The 22,789-nt window shown below is 51.0% G+C and overlaps 1 protein-coding gene across 3 annotated transcripts in view; it reads left to right on the top strand.

The window, feature by feature from the left end:
• The window catches only part of SIGLEC1 (sialic acid binding Ig like lectin 1), a 71,491-nt gene that overhangs the window by 2,892 nt on the left and 45,810 nt on the right, over positions 1–22,789 (top strand). Inside the window, exon 1 of one of the 3 annotated variants that reach the window (XM_073343058.2) lies at positions 21,966–22,054. The exons of the other annotated variants lie outside the window; for them this stretch is intronic. The gene's annotated coding sequence lies outside the window, so the exon portion shown is untranslated. Of the gene's footprint in view, positions 1–21,965; positions 22,055–22,789 lie in introns of those variants that run through there. 3 annotated transcript variants of the gene reach the window in all.

Genomic DNA, 22,789 nt, shown 5'->3' with positions numbered 1-22,789 from the left:
CATGCACACTGAGTGCTTCTCGTGTCTTCGTTCAAGCTCATGCAGCCTCTCACTTACTCCGCTTCAGCCTTCGTGTTACTCTGAGCTATCAGCCGGAGCAGGAGGGGCGGTCAGACAGAGGGAGGGAGGGAGGGAGAGAGAGCGGGGAGGATTTTCTAACAGAGTGGGCCTGTGCAAAGCCTGTGCACTTTTCATTTGTCCTCAGTTTGCCTTGAATGCTGGGGCTGTATGAAAAGATCAGAGCGAAACGCAGAGGAAAACCCCCAAGAAATTCAGTTCCCTGAGAGTGAAACAAAACGGGGAACCCAGTGGCACAGCTCCCCGGCGGCCGGCCCGGCAGAGCGAGCCCCCGCCAGCCAGCTCCCCGGCGACCGGCCCGGCAGAGCGAGCCCCCGCCAGCCAGCTTCCCGGCGGCCGGCCCGGCAGAGCGAGCCCCCACCAGCCAGCTCCCCGGCAGAGTGAGTCTCAATAACTAGCCTCTCTAAAGAAGAACTGTTTCAAGCAGTGGACAAATGGGGCTGCTCTTGCTCTGGCCAGGAGTCCCACCTTGCCCCTCACATCCACCCAGGACAGGCCTTAGGTGCCTACTGCCCCCAGCTGTCGCTCCCTGATCCTCTCTCTCCACCAGGTCCCCATGATCTTCTCTCCTGGAATTCACCCTAGAGCCTGCTGTACAGGCTACGTAAGGAAATGCTGTAGCAGCTGGCCCAAAACACTCTGCGGTTCAAAGCCCCTCCCTGCCCATGAGTGGACATCAGGGGATGGATCACTCTGCAATTGTCCTGTTCTGTTCATTCCCCGTGAAGCACCTGGCATTGGCCACTGTCAGAAGTTGATTTTTTTCTTTTACTAAAATGAAAAAAAATAAACAAAAAACCCCAGAACATTTTGACCAAAAGGAACATTTTTTTTACAAAAACACTCATGTTAGTTAAAAAGCCATTTTTCATTGGAAAAAAAAATCTTTTGACCGTGTGTAATTTATATATCCAGCAGCACCCTGGCTAGGTGTGTCCAGTCCCCCTCTAGTGGGCCATTCACCACAGGATAACACCCTACTATTGCCAGCAGCTAATGGAGTTACTCCCTTAGCTCAAGTGATAGAAAGAGGTACGCTGGAGTTAGAGATCCTGGGGAATCCCTTCTGGTGGGAATTATTATATGTATGTGTTTGTCAGGCACTCAGATAACCCCAACAATGAGCAGGGTATTGTTATGACATGTGTCATCAGGTGGAACTGTTACACACAAACTTCCAAATTATTTTTCTTAGCATGCAAGCAAGTTTTGACGCCCGGGAAGACAGGCTGTGCGATTGTTAGTTTGGGGTATATAAATATCTACATTCTGGTAGTTTGGAGAGAAAGGGAGCTGTGTGAGCAAAAGGAGCATTTGCTACCTGCTGTGGGCTCTGATTATAGTAAGTTCTTGAGGCAGAGCCGCTCCTGGAGAAATAGATGTTGAGCTGAGATTCCCAGGAGAAGGGATTGCCCTGCATGCTGTTTGATTGCCTCTGTGCCAGGACTTGATGTGTAAATAAAGCAAAGGATGCTTAGAACATACCCAGACGCCACCTCACTGATTTCTTCTCTGCTGGGCAGCTGAGCTGGAAGGCCCTGGAAGTCTGCTACTGCTCACCAGCATAGCAACCCTAGTATGAGAACAGGACACTGGTATCAGTAGAAAGGGCAACAATATAAATACCTAGACAGATGGGCCCAACCTGCTTAGCATCTGCCAAATATAACCCTTGCTTCCAGCTGCCAAAAGCCCATTCCAAATCCTTGTCTACACTCAGAGTGGCAACCCCCTGTGTGGCTGCTCTGATTTCCATTTACATCAGGCTGATTTGGGTTTCATTGAAGGTGAGTGGAATCAGGTTTAAGCTAATCTTAAAAGAGCTGCTTTTAACCCCAAATCAGAGCAGCCACACTGGGCTTTCACAACAATGAAACTGGTTTTAAAACCTCCCACCTTTAAATGGCTGCAATTCCTGGTCAGGCCCCAGAGAACCTTCCCCCTGCCCTCCAAAGAGCTTGCCAGGGTGCCTTGCTTTTAAAGGGTTGATAAAGCCAGTGGGCCCTGTTTGGGGCTTAGGGGCTAGGAACAGCTCTGTGCTCCCTGGAAAGGGCTGGCCTGAGAGGAATGAAGCTAAGGTGTCTCCTTTCTCTTTCTGTCTCGCTCTGATTCTCTTGCGCTGTCTCCCCCACCCTTTTTCTCTCCCTCGCCTCTCCATTCCTTTGTTCCTGCTGAGCAGCAGGCCATGTCTGTCTCTGGCACTGTTACAGGCCTTCAGGAGTGCAGCGACTTGAGCAATAACAAGGTGCAGGTGTAATCAATCTGCCACGGACAAGAAAGCTTTTAGCCCTGGAAATCTCCGTTGCAGACACATTAGCCGGGCTGACAGCCTCCTGGAGGCGGATTAGGTTTCAGCTGGGTTGTTTGCATTTCAGGAGCCAAGCGCTTGCCCAGTTGTGAGCCTTTATTACATGGAAAATGCTTTAACCCCCATCCAAGCGCTTTGGCAAGGTGGGGAGGTCTCGGGGGCTTTAAACAAGGGACAGGAGGGAGATTTTCCTGTTCGGAGAAAGTATGAATTCTCTTAATAAACCACCTTTTGCTCAGTCTCTGTAATGGTGCTGATCCCACAGCTAGCTGGGAGAGAGACAGTCCAGCAGGATCGTGCTATTTCCACAGAAAAAGTTGGCCCCAGAGCACAGGAAAGGTTCCTTGTGATGTGAGGAGCAAGCCAGCTTAGAAAGTGACAGAGGGCTCTGTCCTGGGGGGCAACTGAGGCTACACAACTCCCAACAGACTGGCTGCCCCTTGTCCCACATCCATCATCTGGGCAGGGCCCCATTCAGACACATGCTGCACATAGACACAGTCAGCCGAAGCCGGCCAGACAGAGACGGGACAAGACCACATGCTTTCTGACTCAATGCCCTTGGCCTGTTCCCAAGGGCTACCTTGCTCTTCCTAGCTAGAGTCTTGGCCAGTGTTATCCTTGTCCTCCATCCCTTCAGTATTGCACGAACTGCTTGTGTCTTTTAATTTGAGAGCTCTTCAGCACAGGGCCTGTCTTTCAGCCCAGTGGGCCCCGCATCTTGGCTGGGGCCCTCTAGGAGCTACTGTGATACAAATATCTAATAATACCAGGACAGGCAGTCTCCCATCCCAAGATCTCCCAACCCTTATGTACCACGGTCAGTCTTTTCCATCTACTAAGACCTTGCAATAGGATGGTGGGACAGAATGGACCCCTTGGTCACACCCTGAACACTACTGTAATAATTGTTGTACCAGGCATGTCTTGTAAGTGATCACTGGCAAACTCATAATTTGCTGATAAAATGTGTGTGGCAACACTGTATGCAAATCAGTAAGATGTCCCTGTATGGTGTTATTAACACATGTTCCAAGCCCCTCTGCCCTGCCCAAACAGTGGTCAGCAAACAGGTCTGTCCTACACAGAGGAATGTGTGCTCTGCTTCATTTGCATTTAAGCAGCAAACATAGTCATCAAGCAGGAAGGGAAGCAATGAAAGCTCAAACAGGTGAGAAAAGCCAGCAGGGAACATCCTTCCCCATAGACTTTGTCTCCTAGTGCCCAGCTGGAAAAGTCTTTCAAGAGAGGGACTGAAACTATAAAAAGGAGAGACAAACACCCCAAGGTGCCCCCATTGCATTCACTGCACCTGACGTGACAAAGCAGGAACTCACTGGACTCTGGGAGATCGGTCCTGACCTACAGGGTTTGGTCAGCTGCTGAGGGCATGTGGGGGGAAACGTTGCTTGAATCTGGTATCGTTTGGTATTAGTAATCGTCTTATCTTTATTTGTCTTGTAACCATGTCTGATGTTTATGCCTCGTTACGTATACTGACTTAAAATCCATCTCGTTGTAGTTAAGAAACTTGTTTTACTGCTCTATCTAATCCAGTGTGTTTAAACTGAAGTGTCTGAATTTCTATTTGAGCTAATGAGCTGGCATATTATTCCCTTTAAGTTATGATGGACTTAAAATATTCTGTACTGTCCAGGAGAGGGCTGGGCAGTACAGGGCACACATTTCTGGGGGGAAATCTGGGACTGGGGAGGTGTTGGGGTCACTCTGCAGTATAACCAAGGCTGGTGAGAGCCAGAGTGTAACCCCAGTGTGGCTGGCTCACAACAATCAGGTTGCGATTTGCAGGCTGCTTGGTCGTTTGTGAGTGTCCCAGGTGGGAGCCACCTCAGCAAGGCATGGTAAGGCAGCCCAGGTTGCAGGACAGCTGCTCATGTATCTGGATTGTGCCCTGGTGTGTCACAGACGGGTCTTGGGTGCTCTGGATAAGAGGACATTGGGGGTCTTCTAGGGAAAAGGTGATCATGTGGCAAAACCCCACCCCCCGTACTGGCCTTTCTTGTGGGATGCTCTACCAGGGATGCCAAAAACTGAACCCTCCCCTTCCCCATTAGAGGTGGCCCCTCTGGGTCAGGATTTCAGGGTGGTAAGAGGAAATCTGGCTCTGAAACTACACGTGACCAATGAGGGAGCATGTATCCCAGAGTCAGGCTTGATCACAAGCCCTGAATTCACTCCAGACTCCCCCGATGTGCGTCTCTTTCCCAGCCCTGTGACCCCTAGAAGTTATTCCCCTTCCCCTCTGCTTGCTCCTGTTCCCCACGCAGCAAACACCAACGAAGGCAAACGCGTCTGGAAGAGCGTTTATTTTTCCAGTGGAGGAGGAGAGATGGATTTCAGCCTGGGTCAGACGCCTCCTTCGAAGCAGAATGTTTAGCCGTCAAATTCTTACTGTAACTGTTATACTCCCTGAGATTCCTCAGCCTTCGGGCCTCTCTCATCCTCAGCTCCGCTCTAGACCCAACCAACCGCAGATTTCCTCTTTGACTGCAGTGTGCTCGCTTCTGGTGTTATTTCTTTTAAAGGGACCCTGTCAAGATAAAAACCATATAACTCAAGAACAGCTGGACGGATTTCACTCCCAGTAATTGCCCTTTGGACTGAGACGAAACAGGCAAATTCCAGCACAAAAGGAGAATGTTTGAGGGGCCATAAGAGAGCGGAGACAAGAAATCTGTATAGACCCTTAACGACAGAGGCCCAAGAAATGATAACAGTTTAATCAGTTTTCTTTCCTATGTTATTAATAGTTCTTTAGATTATTAGTAATTATTACAGCAGTCTCTAGTGGTCCCAACCCAGACTGGATTCTTGGTGTTCTTGGTGCTGCGCAGACAGAAGGGGGCGAGTCACTGTCCCAAAGAGCTTACAATTGAAATAGACAAGAGAGGCAAAGGAAACAGTCTCATCCCCCTTTTACAGATGGGGAATGGAGGCAGGGAGTTTAAGTGACTTGTCCAAGGTCCCACAGAAAGTCTGTGGCAAAGTGAGGCATTGAACCTGGGTCTGCTGGATCCCATGCTCAAATAAATTGGTTAGTCTCTAAGGTGCCACAAGTCCTCCTTTTCTTTTTGCGAATACAGACTAACACTGCTGCTACTCTGAAACCTTAGAGTCTAACAAATTTATTTGAGCATAAGCTTTCATGGGCTAAAGCCCACTTCATCAGATGCATGGAGTGGAAAATACAGTAGGAAGGTGTGTGTGTGTGTGTGTGTGTATATATATATATACACACAGAGAACATGAAACAATGGGGGCTGCCATACCAACTCTTAACGAGACCAATCGATTAAGGTGGGCTATGTCAGCAGGAGAAAAAAAAACTTCTGCAGTGATAATCAGGATGGTCCATTTCAAACAGTTGACAAGAAGGTGTGAGTAACAGTAGGGGGAAAATTAGCATGGGGGAAATAGAGAGTAGGGCTGGTGTTAGACTCACTGGGGCCCGGGGCTGAAGCTGAAGCCCGAGCCCAACCGCCCTGGGCTGAAGCTGAAGCTTGAACAACTTAACTTTGCAGGCCCCTGTGGCATCGGGCCTCGGGCAATGGCCCTGCCTAATACCCCCGAATGCTAGCCCTGGCTCTTAATCCACTGGATATGCAGAAACAGTTGTTGTGGCACAGGCAGGCGGTGGAATTTTTATAGCATGGTGAGGTGGGGGGGCCTCAGAAAGAGAAAGGTTGAGAACCCCTGAGTATGGCTTTAGATACTGTCTCCCACAACCTTTGCATAAACAAACCAGGGAAACGCAGCCTAGATGGAGCTACTGTAAGGTGGGTGCAGAACTGGTTGGAAAAGCGTTCTCAGAAAGTAGTGAAGGCAATGTCTACACTGCAGCCTATTTCAGCAAAACTTGTGTCGCTCAGGGGTGTGAACATTCAACCCCCCTGGGTCATTTAAGTGATCCCGACATAAGCCTTTGTGTGCACAGCGTTGTTTGCTGACATTGCTTTATGCTGCTCGGGGAGGTGGTTTATTTCTGCCAAGGGGGAAAGCGCTCGCCCGTCAGCATAGAGTGTCTTCACCACATATCTGCAGCACTAGACGTATAGACATGGGCTCACAACGGTTCACAATGGAGCTGGCAGGGCGTACTGAGTGGGGTCCCGCAGGGATCTGTCCTGGACCCGGTTCTATTCACTGTCTCGATAACTGATTTGGACAACGGCATAGTGAGCACACTTATAAAGTCTGTGGGTGATACCAAGCTGGAAGGGGTTGCAAGTGCTTTGGAGGATAGGATTAGAATTCAAAATGATCTGGACAAACTGGAGAACTGTCTGAAATGAATAGGATGAAATTCCATAAGGACAAATGCAAAGTTCTCCACTTGGGAAGGAACCATCAGTTGCACACACACAGAATGGGAAAGGACTGCCTAGGAAGGAGTACTGCCGAAAGGGATCTGGGGGTCATAGTGGATCATAAACAAAATGTGAGTCAAAAATGTAATGCTGTTGCAAAAAAAAAAAAAAAAAAGTGAGCATCCTTCTGGGCTGTATTAGCAGGAGTGTTGTAAGCAAGACACGAGAAGTAATTCTTCCGCTCTGCTCCGCGCTGATTAGGCCTCAGCTGGAGTACTGGGTCCAGTTCAGGGTGCCACATTTCAGGAAAGGTTTAAGAGGAAAGATGGAAAAAATTGGGTTTATTTAGTCTGGACAAGAGAAGACGTGAGTGTGGACATAAGTCTTCAAATATGTAAAAGGTTGTTACAAAGAGGAGGGTGATGAATTATTCTCGTTAACCTCTGAGGACAGGACAAGAAGCAGTGGGCTTAAACTGCAGCAAGGGCCATTTAGATTGGATATTAGGAAAAACTTCCTAACTGTCAGGGTGGTGAAGCACTGGAATAAATTGCCCAGGCAAGTTGTGGAATCTCCATCATTGAAGGTTTTTAAGAACAAGTTAGACAAACACCTGTCAGGGACGGTCTAGATAATACTTAGTCCTGCCATGAGTGCAGGGGACGGGACTAGATGACCTCTCGAGGGCCCTTCCAGTTCTATGATTCTACGATTATGGTATCTGTGGTAACTCAACCAATCCCCACCCTTACTGCACAGCTAATTTGCATGCTATCGTCTCACTGGTTCTATGAAGGAGATTGCACAGATGGTGGCCCAGTTTTGGTGGGGAGAGGGGTGTTGGACACATTGCTCAGGGGCCAGGCCCCACCTGTCCCTTCAGCTAATTAACCAACGAGCTTGAGCGACGCTTGGTCAGCTCGGCAGCCTCCCAGAGACAGGGATCTGCCCAGCTGACAGCGAGAGTTGCCTGCCACCCACAGAGTGGTTACTCACAGCTGAGTATGTCAGGCCCGGGCAATGGGCAAGCTCTGCCTATGTGCAGCTCTGGCAAAGCATTGCAAGCTTGGTTTTCTCTTCCCACCCCGCACTATCCCAGTCCTGGGCTCCCCACACCCCACCTCTGCATATGCCCCTCAATCCATCCCACAACCCTCCTGCTACAAAGACTGCGCCTGTCCTGGAGCCCGGAGAGCTGCCATCACTTCTGCCCAGGCCTCAAGAACCACTTTTTCTGGGCTGTCGAGACAGGTAGTTTTGTCTAGGGATCTACCCACTTCCTGTCTCCTCAGCACCCACAGTGGGCAGCAGGGCCAGGCTGTGGTGTGCTGCGGGGCCCCTAAAGCCTATGGGGTCTGTGCACTGATGGAAGGCTAGAGCCTCTCCTATCGGCTGCAGGTTCAGAGACACAGGTCCATTCCAGAGACACATAGGTGGTGAAAAGCCTTTTGCAATAAGGAGGGAATTATCCCTCCTGCCTGTGCTGGGCTTGGGCTCAGTGCACCAGGGGCCCTGATTTCACAGCACAATCTTCTCCCATAGGGTTGCGATTAATCATAGAATATTAGGGTTGGAAGGGACTCAGGAGGGCATCTAGTCCAACCCCCTGCTCAAAGCAGGACCAATCCCCAATTTTTGCCCCAGATCCCTAACTGGCCCCCTCAAGGATTGAACTCACAACCCTGGGTTTAGCAGGCCAATGCTCAAACTACTGAGCTATCCCTCCCCCCCAAATTAAGCACACCCTCTGCTCTCTCCAAAGCTGTACTGTGTGCAAACCTCCCAGGGTTCCTCTGCTGAGTGCATGGGAGGGCTCCCATCCATTTGGCTGCCAAGAAAAATATTTACCCACCATCAGAGCTCTCCAGGCTGAGCTACCCTTCCCAGCCCCTGCGGGGGCGGGAGTGTGTGCGTGGAGGGGAGGTCACATTCCTACAGCTTCATTGTGAGTTTCAACTTTGAAAAGCTCAAAAGGAAAGATTCAGAGCCACCAAGTTCCAGCTGGTTTTGTGTTGAACCGGTGCCTCACCCAGGTGAGCTTGGGAATCCCTGGATAAAGCAGATGTGCAGTGACACGGCTTTAAATAGCAGAGCACTTTAGGGGAAAAAACATAGAACCGTAGGAATGGAAAGGACCTTGAGAGGTCATCTAGTCCAGCGGCTCTCAACTTTTCCAGATGACTGTACCCCTTTCAGGAAGCTGATTTGTCTCGTGTAGCCCCAAGTTTCACCTCACTTCAAAACAAGACATAAAAATACCAAAGCATCCCAGCCCACCGTGACTGAAACATTGCCGACTTTCTCATTTTTACCATATAATTATAAAATACATCACTTGGAATATAAATCTTGTACTTACAGGTCAGTGTATCCTATATAGAGCAGGATAAACAAGTCATTGTATAAAATTTTAGTTTGTACTGACTTCACTAGTGCTGTTTATGTGGCCTGTTGTAAAACTAGGCAAATCTCTAGATGAGCTGATGTACCCACTGGAAGAGCTCTGCCTGCCCCCAGGGGTATGCGTTACTCTCGTGGAGAACCACTGATCTAGTCCAGTCCAGTCTCCTCATGGCAGGACTAAGGATTATCTAGACCAGAGGTGGGCAAACTACGGCCCGCGGGCCACATCCAGCCCGTGGGACTGTCCTGCCCGGCCCCTGAGCTCCCAGCTGGGGAGGCTAGCCCCCGGCCCCTCCCCCACTGTTCCCTCTCCCCCGCAGCCACGCCGCTGTGCGGGCAGCGCTCTGGCCCGCTGCTCCCGTCGGGCAGTATGGCGGCGTGGCTGGCTCCGGCATGGTGAGGGGGCGGGGAGCTGGGGGATTGGATGAGGGGCAGTCAGGGGACAGGAAGCAGCGGGTGGTTGGATAGGGCGGAGGTTCAGGGGGGCAGTCAGGGGATGGGGAGCAGGGGGAGTTGGATAGGGAGTGGGGTCCCAAGGGGCGGTTAGGGGCGGGGGCAGTCAGGGATCAAGGAGCAGGAGGGGTTGGATGGGTCGGGGGTTCTGAGGGGGGACGGGAAGTGGGAGGGGGTGGATAGAGGGCGGGGTCCAGGATGTCTGGGGAGGCAAGGCCTTCCCTACCCAGCCCTCCATACAGTTGCACAACCCTGATGTGGTCCTCGGGCCAAAAAGTTTCCCCACCCCTGATCTAGACCATCCCTGACAGGTATTTGTCCAACCTGTTCTTAAAAATCTCCAATGATGGAGATTCCACAGCCTCCCTGGGCAATTTATTCCAGTGCTTCACCACCCTGACAGTTAGGAAGTTTTTCCTAATGTCCAACATAAACTGTCCTTAATGCAATTTAAGCCCCTTGCTGCTGGTCTTAACCTCAGAGGTTAAGTAGAACAATTTTTCACACTCCTCCTTGTAACAACCTTTTATGTAGATCTGTCTGTCTGCCCTGAAAAATTGGAAATTTGGGGAAAAATTGGAAAGAAACTAGTCTGTGAACTATTTTCTCTCCGAATGAGCAATGAAAGAGGAAGAAAGGGAGGAAAACTTGAGCTAGGCCAGCATTTCCAAGAATACACTTGTAACGGTTTCAGTTATATTATACTGGTTCATAGCTTCCCTTTGCCAGAAACTGGGACTGGACGACAGGGGATGGATCACATGGTAATTCCCTGTTCTGTTCATTCCCTCTGGGGCACCTGGCATTGGCCGCTGTCGGAAGACAGGGGACTGGGCTGGATGGACCTTTGGTCTGACCCAGTTTGGCCGTTCTCATGTTATGTAGGATGGCTAGTTTTGACTGCAGTTATGGCACTTACTCTATATATGATGACAAAGCACTGTTGAAGAGTCTGGTGTTGTTGCCACTCAAAGTTTGGATAAATACCTGAACTTACTGTTGGTCCATAATACTGTGCTCTGTTAACTACATTATTTGGATGTTGATTTTCTGAGCTTTTTCTCTAGAAACATGAGTTTCTTCTGTATCTGCCTGAGAAAGTCAGGTCAGGTCTATTTACACGCTATTTCTGAGCCCAAAGGATATAAACATCCCCGTTGTCTACAGCAATACGATGCTTTCTAATTTCAACATTTAATATATTTTTTCCTATTTGCAAAAAAAAAAAAAGAAAGGAAAAGAAAAGAAAAGAGAAAGGCACCAAAGGACCTTAGTGTGCAGCTGCAGCCTCATCTCTTATTATTCAGATCAACAACACAGAATTTATACTGATTTATTCCCTAAATGTACCCCCCTGCCCCGCTTTCCCCTCCTTCCTGGGTTACTGGGGAGCAGGCAATGCTCACCTGTGTGCCCTGGCGCCTGATGTTGTCTGCAGGGAAGGAGATCCAGAGTATCCAAGTGGTGATGTTGGATAGGTGGGACTCCTCTAGCCACCCTTCTGCCGCAGTCCTTTTACTTTTATAAAGGAAATTAACCTTTGCGGTCCCTCCACCTGGCTGGGCCCTGCACACTGGGAGGAATAAACCTGAGCTGATCTGTGCAATGGGTCTAAATCAAAAGTACCACTTAGAACCAATATACAGCCCATGTCCTCTTTGATTAGCATTCACACACCTTTACTTAATGTAGAAAAACATGAGAGCAATGGAAGTGTCACACCCACGTTGACTCAGTAGGGGGCACGTCAACAAATCAACCAGTAAAGGCAGTTCGCAGCAGTAAATGAAACCTCACCAGCGTCCTCTTGCACTGTCACCAGCGTCTCTGGGGTTCCACCCTTCTGGGATTCCAAGGAAACAAGAGGACAAGGGAGAGAACAACCAGCCCCAAACAAGCCATCAGCCTCTCTTCCTTCGGCAAGCCACAGGCCAGCCCCACTCCTCTGGCCCCCACCAGAAAGCAGCTTGGTAATCATTGATAGCCTGGCCTGCCTTTCTCTCAGCGGGTTCGGACAGTCCATAGCCACGGGCGCAGGCTCTGTTGGGCTTCTCCCCTGGAGCTGGAGAACCAAGGGTCAGTCCTCCCTGAGCCACCTCCTGCTGAGCTGGGCTTCCCCCTTTTGAACCCTTCCTCCAGTCCCAACATGCCTTGCAGCTGTAGTAGGGCACGATGACTCCAGACCACAGCAACTCCTTAGCCCCTTCCTGACTGGTGCGGGGTCTGTACACCCTGGCACAGCTCTTCATACCGTACAGCCTCTCTCGCTTCGCTTTATGGGATGTAGCTCTCTCCACTGCCAGTAGAACTGTATCTGTATGGGGAGGGTGGGTGGCTACTTTAACAAGAGCAGGATAGCAAAAACAGCAAATCTTTTCAGTGTAGACAAGGCCAGATGTAAACAGCAGGGCTGTCCAGGAAGCAAAAATTCTGGGGATTCCCCCATCCCTACACTGATCTATTAGTCATTTTCACTTGCTGGAGCTGTTGCACCTTGAATGAATAATTACCTATTAATTGGGCAAGGCAAAGAGAATCAGACCAAGCAGGGATTTGAACCTGGGTTCCCACAGTCCCTAAACATGCCCTAGCCACCAGGCTATTGGCCATTCTTCGGTAACCTGTTCTCCCTCGCTGGCTTTGACCAGATACTCCATCCTGGACCTGAGAAACAAAAGTTTCATCCAAACCGCTGGGTTTCCACACAAAGTCCCAGTTTTGACGAATCGTCTTTTTCCAGTGAAAAGACTTTCTGCTGAAAAATTCCCGACCAGCCAGAGCAAACTGGGCCCAGTCTCTCCCGATTAGACTGTGAGCTATTAGGGGCGGAAACTGTCTTTTTATCCTGGGTTTGCACCCAGTAAATAATAATGGTCTCTAATCGTTTTCAGCCCTGGTTGCGAAACTGCCTTTATTTCTCTGCTGGCTCTTTGAGACAGGGTGGCTGGAAGGAGACACAGCACCTCAGGTGAAGGCATCCGAGTGGCCTCCAAACAGTGTCATTGTTATTATTCTCCTTTGCTGTATGTGATCAGGGCCTGAGGCTTTGTGTCCTGCCCGAGAGGAGCCAGGTTTCTAAGCTAAGGGTTATTCTCTCTTCAGAAGAGAATTCCCACGGAAGGAGGGGACCAGGTGCATTTCTGCCATGCAGGATGGAAGCTCTGGCTGATTCTTGCTCTTCTCCAGCACAGATCCCCTCCCCTGAATTCCTGAGACGCTCCCCTCTGCAGAGCCCAGGCCCCTTATCTCCGCGGAATGCAAACCATTCCAAAGCCCCCCCAGGAAGGAGCAGAAAGCAGCCCTTGCCCAGCCGCCTTGCCGCATCTCCCCACTGCTCTTATTGCAGCAACAGACTGGGAGTCTCCACTAGCCATGGCATCTTCTCCTAAAGGGCTGCATGAGTCCTCCTGCATGAACTGTCACGGCGCCTCGGGTCTGTTCACTGGACTGGCCCCCTGCTTGTCATGGCATCTGAGCCACTTTCTCTCTGGCTTCCCCAAACCCCAGTGTAGGTAACGTGCTGCTGGCCGTCTTCAACGAAACACAGACACGCCGACTCCGCCAGGAGCTAATTCGACCCAGCCCTCCCCCCGTGGCATCACTGGAGCCCGTCTCTTTCTCCTCCGGTCCCTGAGGCTCCAGGACTCCCTGTGGGACCTCAGCCAAGCCAGTGCTAGAACTGGGGGCTGTAACTCGGGGCTACCAGCTCCCTCCACTGCCCCACCACCACAGCCTGCCCACCTTTCCTTGGCACAGCTCTAAAGACCTGCCACCAGATGTTGCTCAGACCCAGAATCCAAAGCCCACTGGACAACAGAGAGCCTGCAGCGCATAAAAAAATCCGGCACAAATATTCCTGGGCAACATGACGCGGTAACACATGTTTAATGACCGGGCTAGAAATGGCATCACGGTTTGTTTGTTGGTTTCATCTCAGTGTCTGGTATTTTCCAAGCATTGAAGGTGCTTTACCCCAGTGTAACTAATTACCCTGTTACATCTTCCTCTGCAGCATTGTGTGTGGGGCTACTGGAGTACATGGACCATGGGTGTGATCCAGTCTGGCAATGCCTGCGTTGCCTACTTGCATGAATCTATCATGAGTCTCGCAGTATTTTGCTGGGATTTTTTTTCCTTAAAGTCCCAGGTCCTGGAATCAGGAGAGTCCAATGAAAGCTGAGATTCCCCCATAAAAGGAAAAGTAATTTCCTAGCCCTGCCAGTTGTGAAGCAAAGGTTGAAAACATGATCCAAGTGCACCTGAAGGCTCAGAAACCTGAAGGTAAATAAACAGACCCCCAAACTCTCATTTTTTAAACCTCGTGATTTTAAGCCAGTCTTCTGATTTGTGGGGTGGGGAACTGACTAATGATTTTGAGCACTTGGGGTTAGCAATGCTGCTATCCTCATTTTACAGATGGAGAAACAGGCGCATGAGGAAGCAAAGTGAGTTACCCAGGGCTACTTAGCAAATCAGTGGCAGAAGAAGGACCAGCACTCAGGCCTCCTAGATCCAAGCATGGCATTCAAGGCACCAATTCTACTCCCCATGCAGAGCTGTGCTTGCAGGATCTGCACCAGGAAACCCAACCCCTGGGTTGCAGCCCAGCAGCCGAAGACGAATGGGAGCTTTGCTCCTGGGATTTAGCCCCTTGATGGAATTCACACCTCCTTGAATCACAGCTGCCAGTCGCTCCATTGTGGTGCAGCGGGCGTGGTCCTCCACGTCTGGCAGGCTCTGCCCTGTCATGTACATTCACTAGTTTCCCTTTCCCCAGAACTTCCTCTTTGCTGATGGAAAAGTCCCCTCTAGAACATGCCCAGAGGGGTCTAGGAAGAGGAACCGGGTGCTCCTGTACCCTGGAGGCCACCCAGGCGAGCCTGCTAGCAATTCCAACTCTGTTCTTTCCTTGTGACACAGACCACTCAACCCCGTATTGCCCAACGGGTGCTGTCAGCAACGGTCTGGCCCAGTGGTTGGAGCAAGAGTCAGGCCTAAGTCGAAGGGTTAAGCGGACTTGCAGTCAGAAGGCTCAGCGGAGGGTCAGAGCTGGGGGACAGAGGTCAGGAAGGAGCTGGGGACTGGAGCAGGTGCAGGCTGATGCAGGATGGAGCACGAGCAAGGCTAAAGCTGGTGGAGGCAAGGACAGGCTCAGGCCCAGCTGCAGGCTAGAGAGCATTGAGCAGCCCCTGAACCACGGCTGCTTCTGAGCTTAAGTATCGACCCGCTGACTCCTTCAGCCCATCAGGCGGTGCAGTCAACCAGACAGCCTCTCTCAGGCTGCGCTCCTCGAGGTGCTAGGAGTCTGAGACCCCTGACAGGTGCGTGGGCTGCAGGACATGGCAGCGCAGGCCGGGGGCAGCTGGAGCCTCCAGTCTCGTTGCCATGAGCACGAGCATCCTCTTGGTGATTAAACGGCACAGCCAACGAACTGACCATACTTGCAGTTCGATATTAAGAACGTTTAAGAGAATCAAATAACCACAATCCGCGACGTCGCCAACCCTTCCCAGGCAGAGAAGTCTCCCCGCGTCTTTCCTTCACCTGACCCGGGTGTGCTTCCCAAAGGCCCCCTTAAACTAGCCACCTGGTATTTACAAAGCACAGTTTACGTTACTTTCAGCGTAAGTAGCCAGCTTGTGCCAGCTTTGTCTTTGGTGCCTCCCTGTACTTTCCCATCTTTTGCCTGAATATTAAATTCCAAATGTTAAGGGGCAGGAAGAGGTGTTGCGGCCAACCCAGGGGAAATCTTTATCAGACCTCATCTTGACAGGTAAAGAGGAGCTGATCACAGAACTAAAAATGAACAGTAGCTTAGGTACAAGTGATCATGACTTGATCCCATTTCTAATGTGCAAGCGGAATAAAGTCCAGACCAGTGATATAGAGATGACCCAGGTAATTATAGACCTGATGGCCTGATGTCAATCCTGGGCAGGATAATGGAGTGACTGCTACAGGAGTTGATCAGTAAAGAATTAAATGAGGGTAAGAGAATTAATGCAGGCCAACATGGGTTTATGGCAAATAGCTCCTGTCAGACTAACTTGATATTTTTTTAGATGTGATTATGTTTGGTTGATAAAGGTAATAGTGTTCACCACATGCACCAGCTTCCTCCTTTCTGCGAGGGTGCTCACCCCCTGCTCAGCCTCAGGCCACGCCCCACTCCACCCCTTCCCTCAAGCCCCTGCTCCCCCCCAGGCCCCACCCCAACCCCTCCCGCAAGTGCACCCCGTCTCCACTCCTCCTCCTCCCTCCCAGTGCCTACTGCAGGCCACGGAACAGCTGATCACAGTGGGCTGGAGGTGCTGGTGGGGAGCAGGGGAAACTGGCTGCTGGTGGGTGCTAAGCACCCGCTAAAATGGTGTTCACATCACATACTTAGAGTTCTGTAAGGGGTTTGACTTGTTACCGCATGACATTTTGATTAAAAAACTAGACCAATATAAAGTTAACATGGCCCACATGAAATGGATGAAAAGCTGGTCTCAAAATGTAACAGTAAATGGGGAATCGTCATTTCTCAGGTGTGTTTCCAGTGGAGTCCCTCAGGGATCAGTTCTTGGCCCTTTGCTATTTAACATTTTTATCAAGGACTTGGAAAAAATACATAAAATCATCACTGACAGAGTTTGCAGATGACACAAAAACTGGGGAAGTGGGAAATAAATAAGAGAAGTGGTCACTGATTTAGACTGGATCGCTTCGTAAATTGGCACAAGCAAACAACATGCATTTTAATATAACTAAATGTAAATGTCTACATCTGGGAACAAAGACTGACGGCCTCACTTACAGGATGGGGGGCTCTATCCTGGGGAACAGGGACTGAAAAAGCGTTGGAGGCCATGGCAGATAATGAGCCGAACATGAGCTGACCTTATGGCCGCCCTGGATGGAGAAACGGGAATCCCCAGTAGGAGCAGAGAGGTACTTTCCCTCTCTAGTTGGCACTAGGGTGACCACTGCTGGAATCCTGCGTGCAGTTCTGGTGCCCACAATTCAAGAAGGACATTGATAAATTGGAGAGAGTATTAGAAACCATCCCTTCTAGTGATAGACGCAAAGAGCTCAGTCCATTTTGCTCAACAAAAAAGAAGGTTAAGGGGTGACTTGCTCACACCCCTCTGCCACGTGGATCTGGCGGCCGGGTTCAATATCTCGGAGGTCCTTTTCAACAGTACAACACAGAACCAGCTCAAGCCCCCACCCAGTAACCTGGGAAATGTACACACCACCCCTGAGAGGCAATACTTCCCCTCTCGCAAGCACAGAGTCTGAGTGTAGAAAAGAAACTTCTAATGAAAGGAGGGAAGTCAGCCAACATTAATTAGGGAAAATGCCGCACGCAGGATTTATAAAGCTGTGAGCGGGCCGCCCACCCCAGAGTGCGTGGGACAGAGCCTTCCGCCTCCTGCTCTTGAGTTCTACAACCACAGTTCCTTTTCTGCCCCCTCAGCTCCCTTCCCACACCCCAGTCACAGTGGGTGTCCTGGGTCAGCGAGGACCCCGGGTTCAGAGGCGCCGCTGGGGGAGTTCCCCTCCCACCCGGGGGAGGGAGAGAGGGAGGCCCCTTGCTTGTTCCTCCATCTGAGCACTTGCTCTGCTGTCAGCGCCCTGCTGACCAGCCGCTGCTCTGCTCCGCTGGGCGTCCTGCCAGCAGCTGCACTGCACACGGTCACTACTGTGACCTCGGTGGGTCCGTCTCTTGGGGGTCCCCCCCACAGCTCTCAGCGATTGTCAGCTCTGAGTGGGGGAACTTCTTTGCTGAAGCAGGCTGGGAGGAAAGGCTGTCCCACAACAGGTGATTTCAGCTCTCGTGAGCACTTAGCAAAACATAGAGCTTTAATTAGCTCTACCTTTGAGCAGTGGGGAGGGGAAGGTTCAACGGTGCCCGGGAATCTTCGGTAGAGCCCACACCTCCTGGTAGGGACACCTGTCTCCACCGCCTCTTACCCGTCACAGGGGTCTGGCATCCAAGCCCCCTACTCAGCGAATTCATTTCAGTTGTGGGCGGCCCCCTCAATCAGGACAGGCTAAAGGCAGTTCTGCTCCCCTTTACTCATAAAATAAAGATAACAACATGTCACTTCCCCAGGGTCACGTCCCCAGTTTCATCCGGTGGCTGATGGCTTTCCTTTGGCGGTTCCTGTTATAAAGGTGCTGTCCCTGCTGAGCCGATTCTCATGCACCGCGGTGGGCTCCGTGCTTGCTGAAGCCCCCAGAACCAGGTCAAATTGCTCATAGAAGAGGCAGGTAGAAGGGGAGTTCCCAGAGGTGCAGTTACTCTCTCTGGCTGTGCCATAGTCGATTTCAAGCTGTGTGACTCATTCTCTGCACTGATGGGCGGCCCGGTGGCTTCCCAACGCCTAAAGCTCCTGAAAGATTTCTTTGTACACACAATCATTTCTTGCACTCTTACCAGAGTCAGATGTCTTGCTTGTCTCATGCTCAGATTTACCAGAATTTGGCTGTGTTCCTACGGCCAGGTACCAGTGCATTTGGGTAGGGCATCTTTCTGTCAGTGGCTATAATGGACACAGGGAACTGATCAGTGGATTTTCAGGTGAGGCGGTCAGCATGGAAAGGAAGGGTTAAATGCACAGCAACTGTATTTGAACCAAGTACGCTTGCTTCTGGACTGGTTCCTGGAAATCAAATGGCAAGTTTGGGGGTAGAAGGGCTCAGTTACACAGGCCCAGAGGACTGTGGGACATTGGAGGAATTTCTGGACACGAGCAGACTTGAGCTGCATTCACACTGCAAAATGACGGGGCTTGGACCCAGGTCTTGATGGTACTTGGTCCCACCAGGTCCTGGGCTCGGACCCAGCCCTCCGGATGGATCCTAGGATCCAGGTCCTGAAGGCTTGCAGACCTGATTCAGAAAGATTTGTGTGTGGATGCTCTGGGGGGTTTACAATGTGGTGTAGAGACACCCTCAGGGCTATTAGACTCCCCGGCAAGTGTTCTGCAAATCCTCAGGTAGAGATTGGCATTTGGCTGCAGCCTGGGTGTAGGTTGTGGTTCGGGATTGAGAGCCACTGGAGAATGAAGATTACGAACAGGGATCAAGTTCAGATCCAGCCACCCTGAAATCTTGCAAGCCAATCATGCGAGACTGCGGCTCAAAACGGGAGATCCCAACTAAGATCGCCCTCCCCCTCTTGCATTAGATGTTGTGCAAACACAGTGTAAGGAACCGTCCCTGCCCCAAAGAGATCACAGTCTAAACAGATGCAAAGTGGGTGGGGAACGACAGGCAGAGACAAATGAAGAGATTTATGCAAGACACACCGATTCCACCAGGAGCTAATTCCTGACAGAACCAGGAATGGAACTTGGGTGTTCTGAATGCCAAGCCAGGGCACCGCCCACTCGACCACACTGCCATCCTAAAGTCAAGGACAACATCGCTCCTGGCCGTTGCAATCCTGGGACACAGCTTTATTTAGTATCGTTTAATAAACGAATATCCTAACCCTAGGTTTTCACATCAAACTCTGGAGCCAGCAGCTTCTCCTTTTAATGCTAGCTCAGCGGTCCTGGCCCATGAAGTCAGCTGCCTCAGGTTTGATTCACATCCGATGCCAAGTGGTGGAGCTGCCCTGGATGGTGTAAGTTACTCGCTATGGTTTGGGGCTTGAAAAGGGGGATTTCCCGGACACCCATCCCATTTGCACTGGGTTTAGAAATGAAGTTGAGCCATAGAGTACAGATCAGAATCCAGATCCTGAAGCTCGGAGGTGTTTGCATCCAGGGTGTCGGTTCATCTTATTATAGAGATAAGGACCCAGGGCAAAGTATGGATCTGGATCCAAAGATTTGGGTGTTTGGATCTAGGATTTTGGTCTGGTCCCTTCTCTAATTTAATGCTGGAGTGATCGACGCTGGTCGTTAAAGATACAAGTCCAGGAAGGGCCTGTGCTTGGGGTAAAGCACTAGAGAGGACATGATACTGGCTAACATGGCTACCCCTCTGGTACTCTACCATTATTTCTAACCTTATCTTCACTGCTAAGGTACCCCTCACCATAGTGTCTGTGCACTGCAGGGAAGGGGCTGCACTAGGGAACTGGGCTTTTTCCATCTCTAATTGCCATACGATTGTGTGTCACAGTGCAAGGGTTTTTTGGGGGGAGGAGGGCATTAAAAAGGCATCAACAACCTTTTAAGGCCACTAAACCTAGTTTAAAACTTTGGATTGAAAAAGGCACTCTCTCCGGTGTCAGCAGTAGCGACTAGACCACCAAAGATACAGCCCCCTGAGGAAGAACAAGTCCAATGCAGCACTCAGCCGGAGGCAGCGGCCCCCTGCCCAGAACACCCCCACCAGCAGAGACTTCCCCGAGGTGACCCAAGTAAAACTAAAGCAGACTCTTGCCAAGGGTTGAATCAATGGCCACAAACTGAAGATGGACACTGGAAGGCGCTAGGCCCCATCGGAACCCAGAGAAGAGTGACTGAAGAGCCACATGACAGAGGAGAGATTGAAGCAGGACAACGCTTTCTATCCAGTATCCCAGATCCAGGGGAGTGCCAGAGATTCCCTCAGATTATCAGGGATCACAAAAGGCATCTATGACAGATATGGCAATTTCCTGCGATAGCCTGGAACGATCGTATTGATTGATGTTTATGAGTTATTGTGGGCTGGGGTCGTGTGTGACCTCTCTAAGGGGGAGAGGTGGGGAAAGATATGACCGGAGAGTTCAAAAGACTATTATGCAAAGTATGGATTTTGAGGACAATAAGGAGTATCTGGATTTCCAAGGGAATCCCGAGGGAGAAGTTAATGCCAATTCCCCTACCCCAGGTATGCGAAACCCCAGCCTACTGAAGCTACGCTCTGAGGAGATGGTCATTGTCTGCCGATCACCTGTTACCGAAGGCCAAGACCGAAGGCTGGAGCTGTATGAAGAAACAGCTGATCCGCCCAGTCTCTACCCTGGTTCCGGATCTAAGTCGGATGAATGGGGAAAACCCAGGTGTCGGTTTGGAAGGACTAATGCCTACTATAGCTGGAGGCTGGGTTTGGAGGTGGCCTTGGGGGAGCTTTCTGGCATGCGGGTAGGTTCTTTTATTGTTTCAATAGGCTTTCTCTGCGATGCTTTTACCTTAAGAATGAATGTGCTTGCTTAGAAGCCGTTGAGTTGTAACTTACAGTTGTGGGCGATACACTGATCATAACCCTCAAAGAGAAAGCAAAGCGCAGCCGGCAGTCTGGCTTGCTGGGGCTATCACAGCGTAAGGCAGGGAGATGTGCTATTTTAAAATCCGCGGTCAGGAGGGAGGGAGACACGGGACTCCATCCAAGAGAGGTGCCGGCTAGGAACTGGAAGCCTGAAGTGGGTGCCCTTGGTGAACAATGGAGGAGGAATACAGGTGCATCAAAGAGCAAGGAGAAACAACTGCCCCCGACCCTGGGAGAGAGACAGCACTGTACTATGGAGTGCCACCCCCCAGAAAGACCATAGACCCAGGGGATCAGCCCCCCCCAACCACCAAAGCATCTGACCCTGGGCGTGTCATGCTCATCTCTGACAGAGCCCAACACACAGAATCATCCCATAGGGTTAGAAGGGACCGCAAGGGTCATCTAGCCTAACCCCCATGTCTAGTTTGCCCTGCCAAAAATTCTCCTTGAATTGCAGTGACTGGGTGGATATTGAGCACTCTTCCCTTAGCCCTGAGTTAGTGCTTAGTATTTTCATGGTGCTGCAGCCGTGCTGAGAGATGGGACTGCACTCCCGAAGTGATGCGGAAGGGGGTATAGACTGCATCTAAGTGCGTATGATGGAATCTAAGGAGATGTATATTTGTGTAATACAGCCACAACCATGTCTAGGGGCCACTGAGAGAGATGAGGGATGGTTCAGTGGCTAGGGAAGGTTTCCTGTGTAACCTTTGGCAAATCACTTACTCCCTCTGTGCCTCAGTTTCCCATCTGTACAATGGGAGGAATAGCACTACCCTACCTCCCAGGGGGGTTGTGAGGATAAATCTGCTGAATTGTGTGGTGAGCTCAGATAATGATGGGGTTCGTTAGGAAGACCAAGAATGGCATGCGCCACGCGGCCAATTCACACACTACCCCTCCAGTCTGGAAGCTGGAACTGCCTATGCTCGATCTCCTCTGGGCACAGGGGTGCCAGCCTGGAGCCATGCAAGCCCTGTTGGGCGCTTGCCAGGGCCGTCACGCTGGTACTTCCCCCAGGACCACCCTGATTCCTGCATTAAAATAGTGCTAAATAATCAAAGGGTGAAAGAGCTGACGGCATCAGTCACTTCCCCAAACCAGAGTCGTTACAAGCCCAGCAAGGGGAAGTGACGCTCTCCTGGATTCTTCTCCAGCCCTGGGATTAAATAGCTCTCCTGGAGTCAGTGTGGGCAGACGCCGTCTCCTAGGTCCAGGGCTCTGGTCCTCTGGCTGGGGATTTCAAAAGGGAGCATCTCTTTCCTGGGGACCATTCCATGAGAAGGTAACATTTCCTGCTTCTCCAGGCCGTGCCTGAGACCTCTGGCTGGGGGGATGGAGCATCCTGAGTGGCAAAGGCAGGGGACATACCTGGGTCTTGGGGCTGGACTCCTGGATAAAGGGGGTTTAAAATGCGACATGGCCATCTTGCACAGGTCAGATGCCGACGGGTACCTAGCTGCCGGGGTAGATACATAGATTCCAGTACAACACAGATCCCATCCAGACCTGAGCTGAGGGGATGGCATTCGCTCCCGGGTGTGGTGCAGAACTCAAACAAGAGGGTGGTTTCCACCACCCACCTGACACGAGATTGTGGTTAGATGACACAGGCCTCTGGAAAGGACGCGAGGAGTGGGGAAGGCTGAGGCTGAAATCTGGGAAGGGTGAGTGACCCCACCCCACGCAGACTCCTGCAGGACTACAGCACACTTCTCGGGTGGTGGCACCCGAGAAAGTTGGTGCGGAGCCCACAACCCCACCAGGGTGCGGCTCCGTGAGGATGGCGTTGGATGTAGCCAGGCGAATGGGAAGAGTCCGGTTACCTGTTGGCTTTGTACGGGGCAGGGAGCTGCTCACCCTTTGGGGAGCTTGAAGAGCAAATGACCTCAGGCACAGGAGTAGAGCATGGGGCAAGAGAATCAGCATCTTGGTGCCTCCTTCCCTAGAGCAGTGTGCATCCCCTGGCACCCTGAGCACCTCTGCAGTCAGACAGGTCTACGTCAGGGGTGGGCAAACT

This window comes from Lepidochelys kempii, chromosome 4 (assembly GCF_965140285.1).
Source record: "Lepidochelys kempii isolate rLepKem1 chromosome 4, rLepKem1.hap1, whole genome shotgun sequence".
Lineage (NCBI taxonomy): Eukaryota > Metazoa > Chordata > Testudines > Cheloniidae > Lepidochelys > Lepidochelys kempii.
The sequence above is the reverse complement of the archived record's forward strand: the minus strand, read 5'-3'. Positions and strand labels throughout refer to the sequence as shown.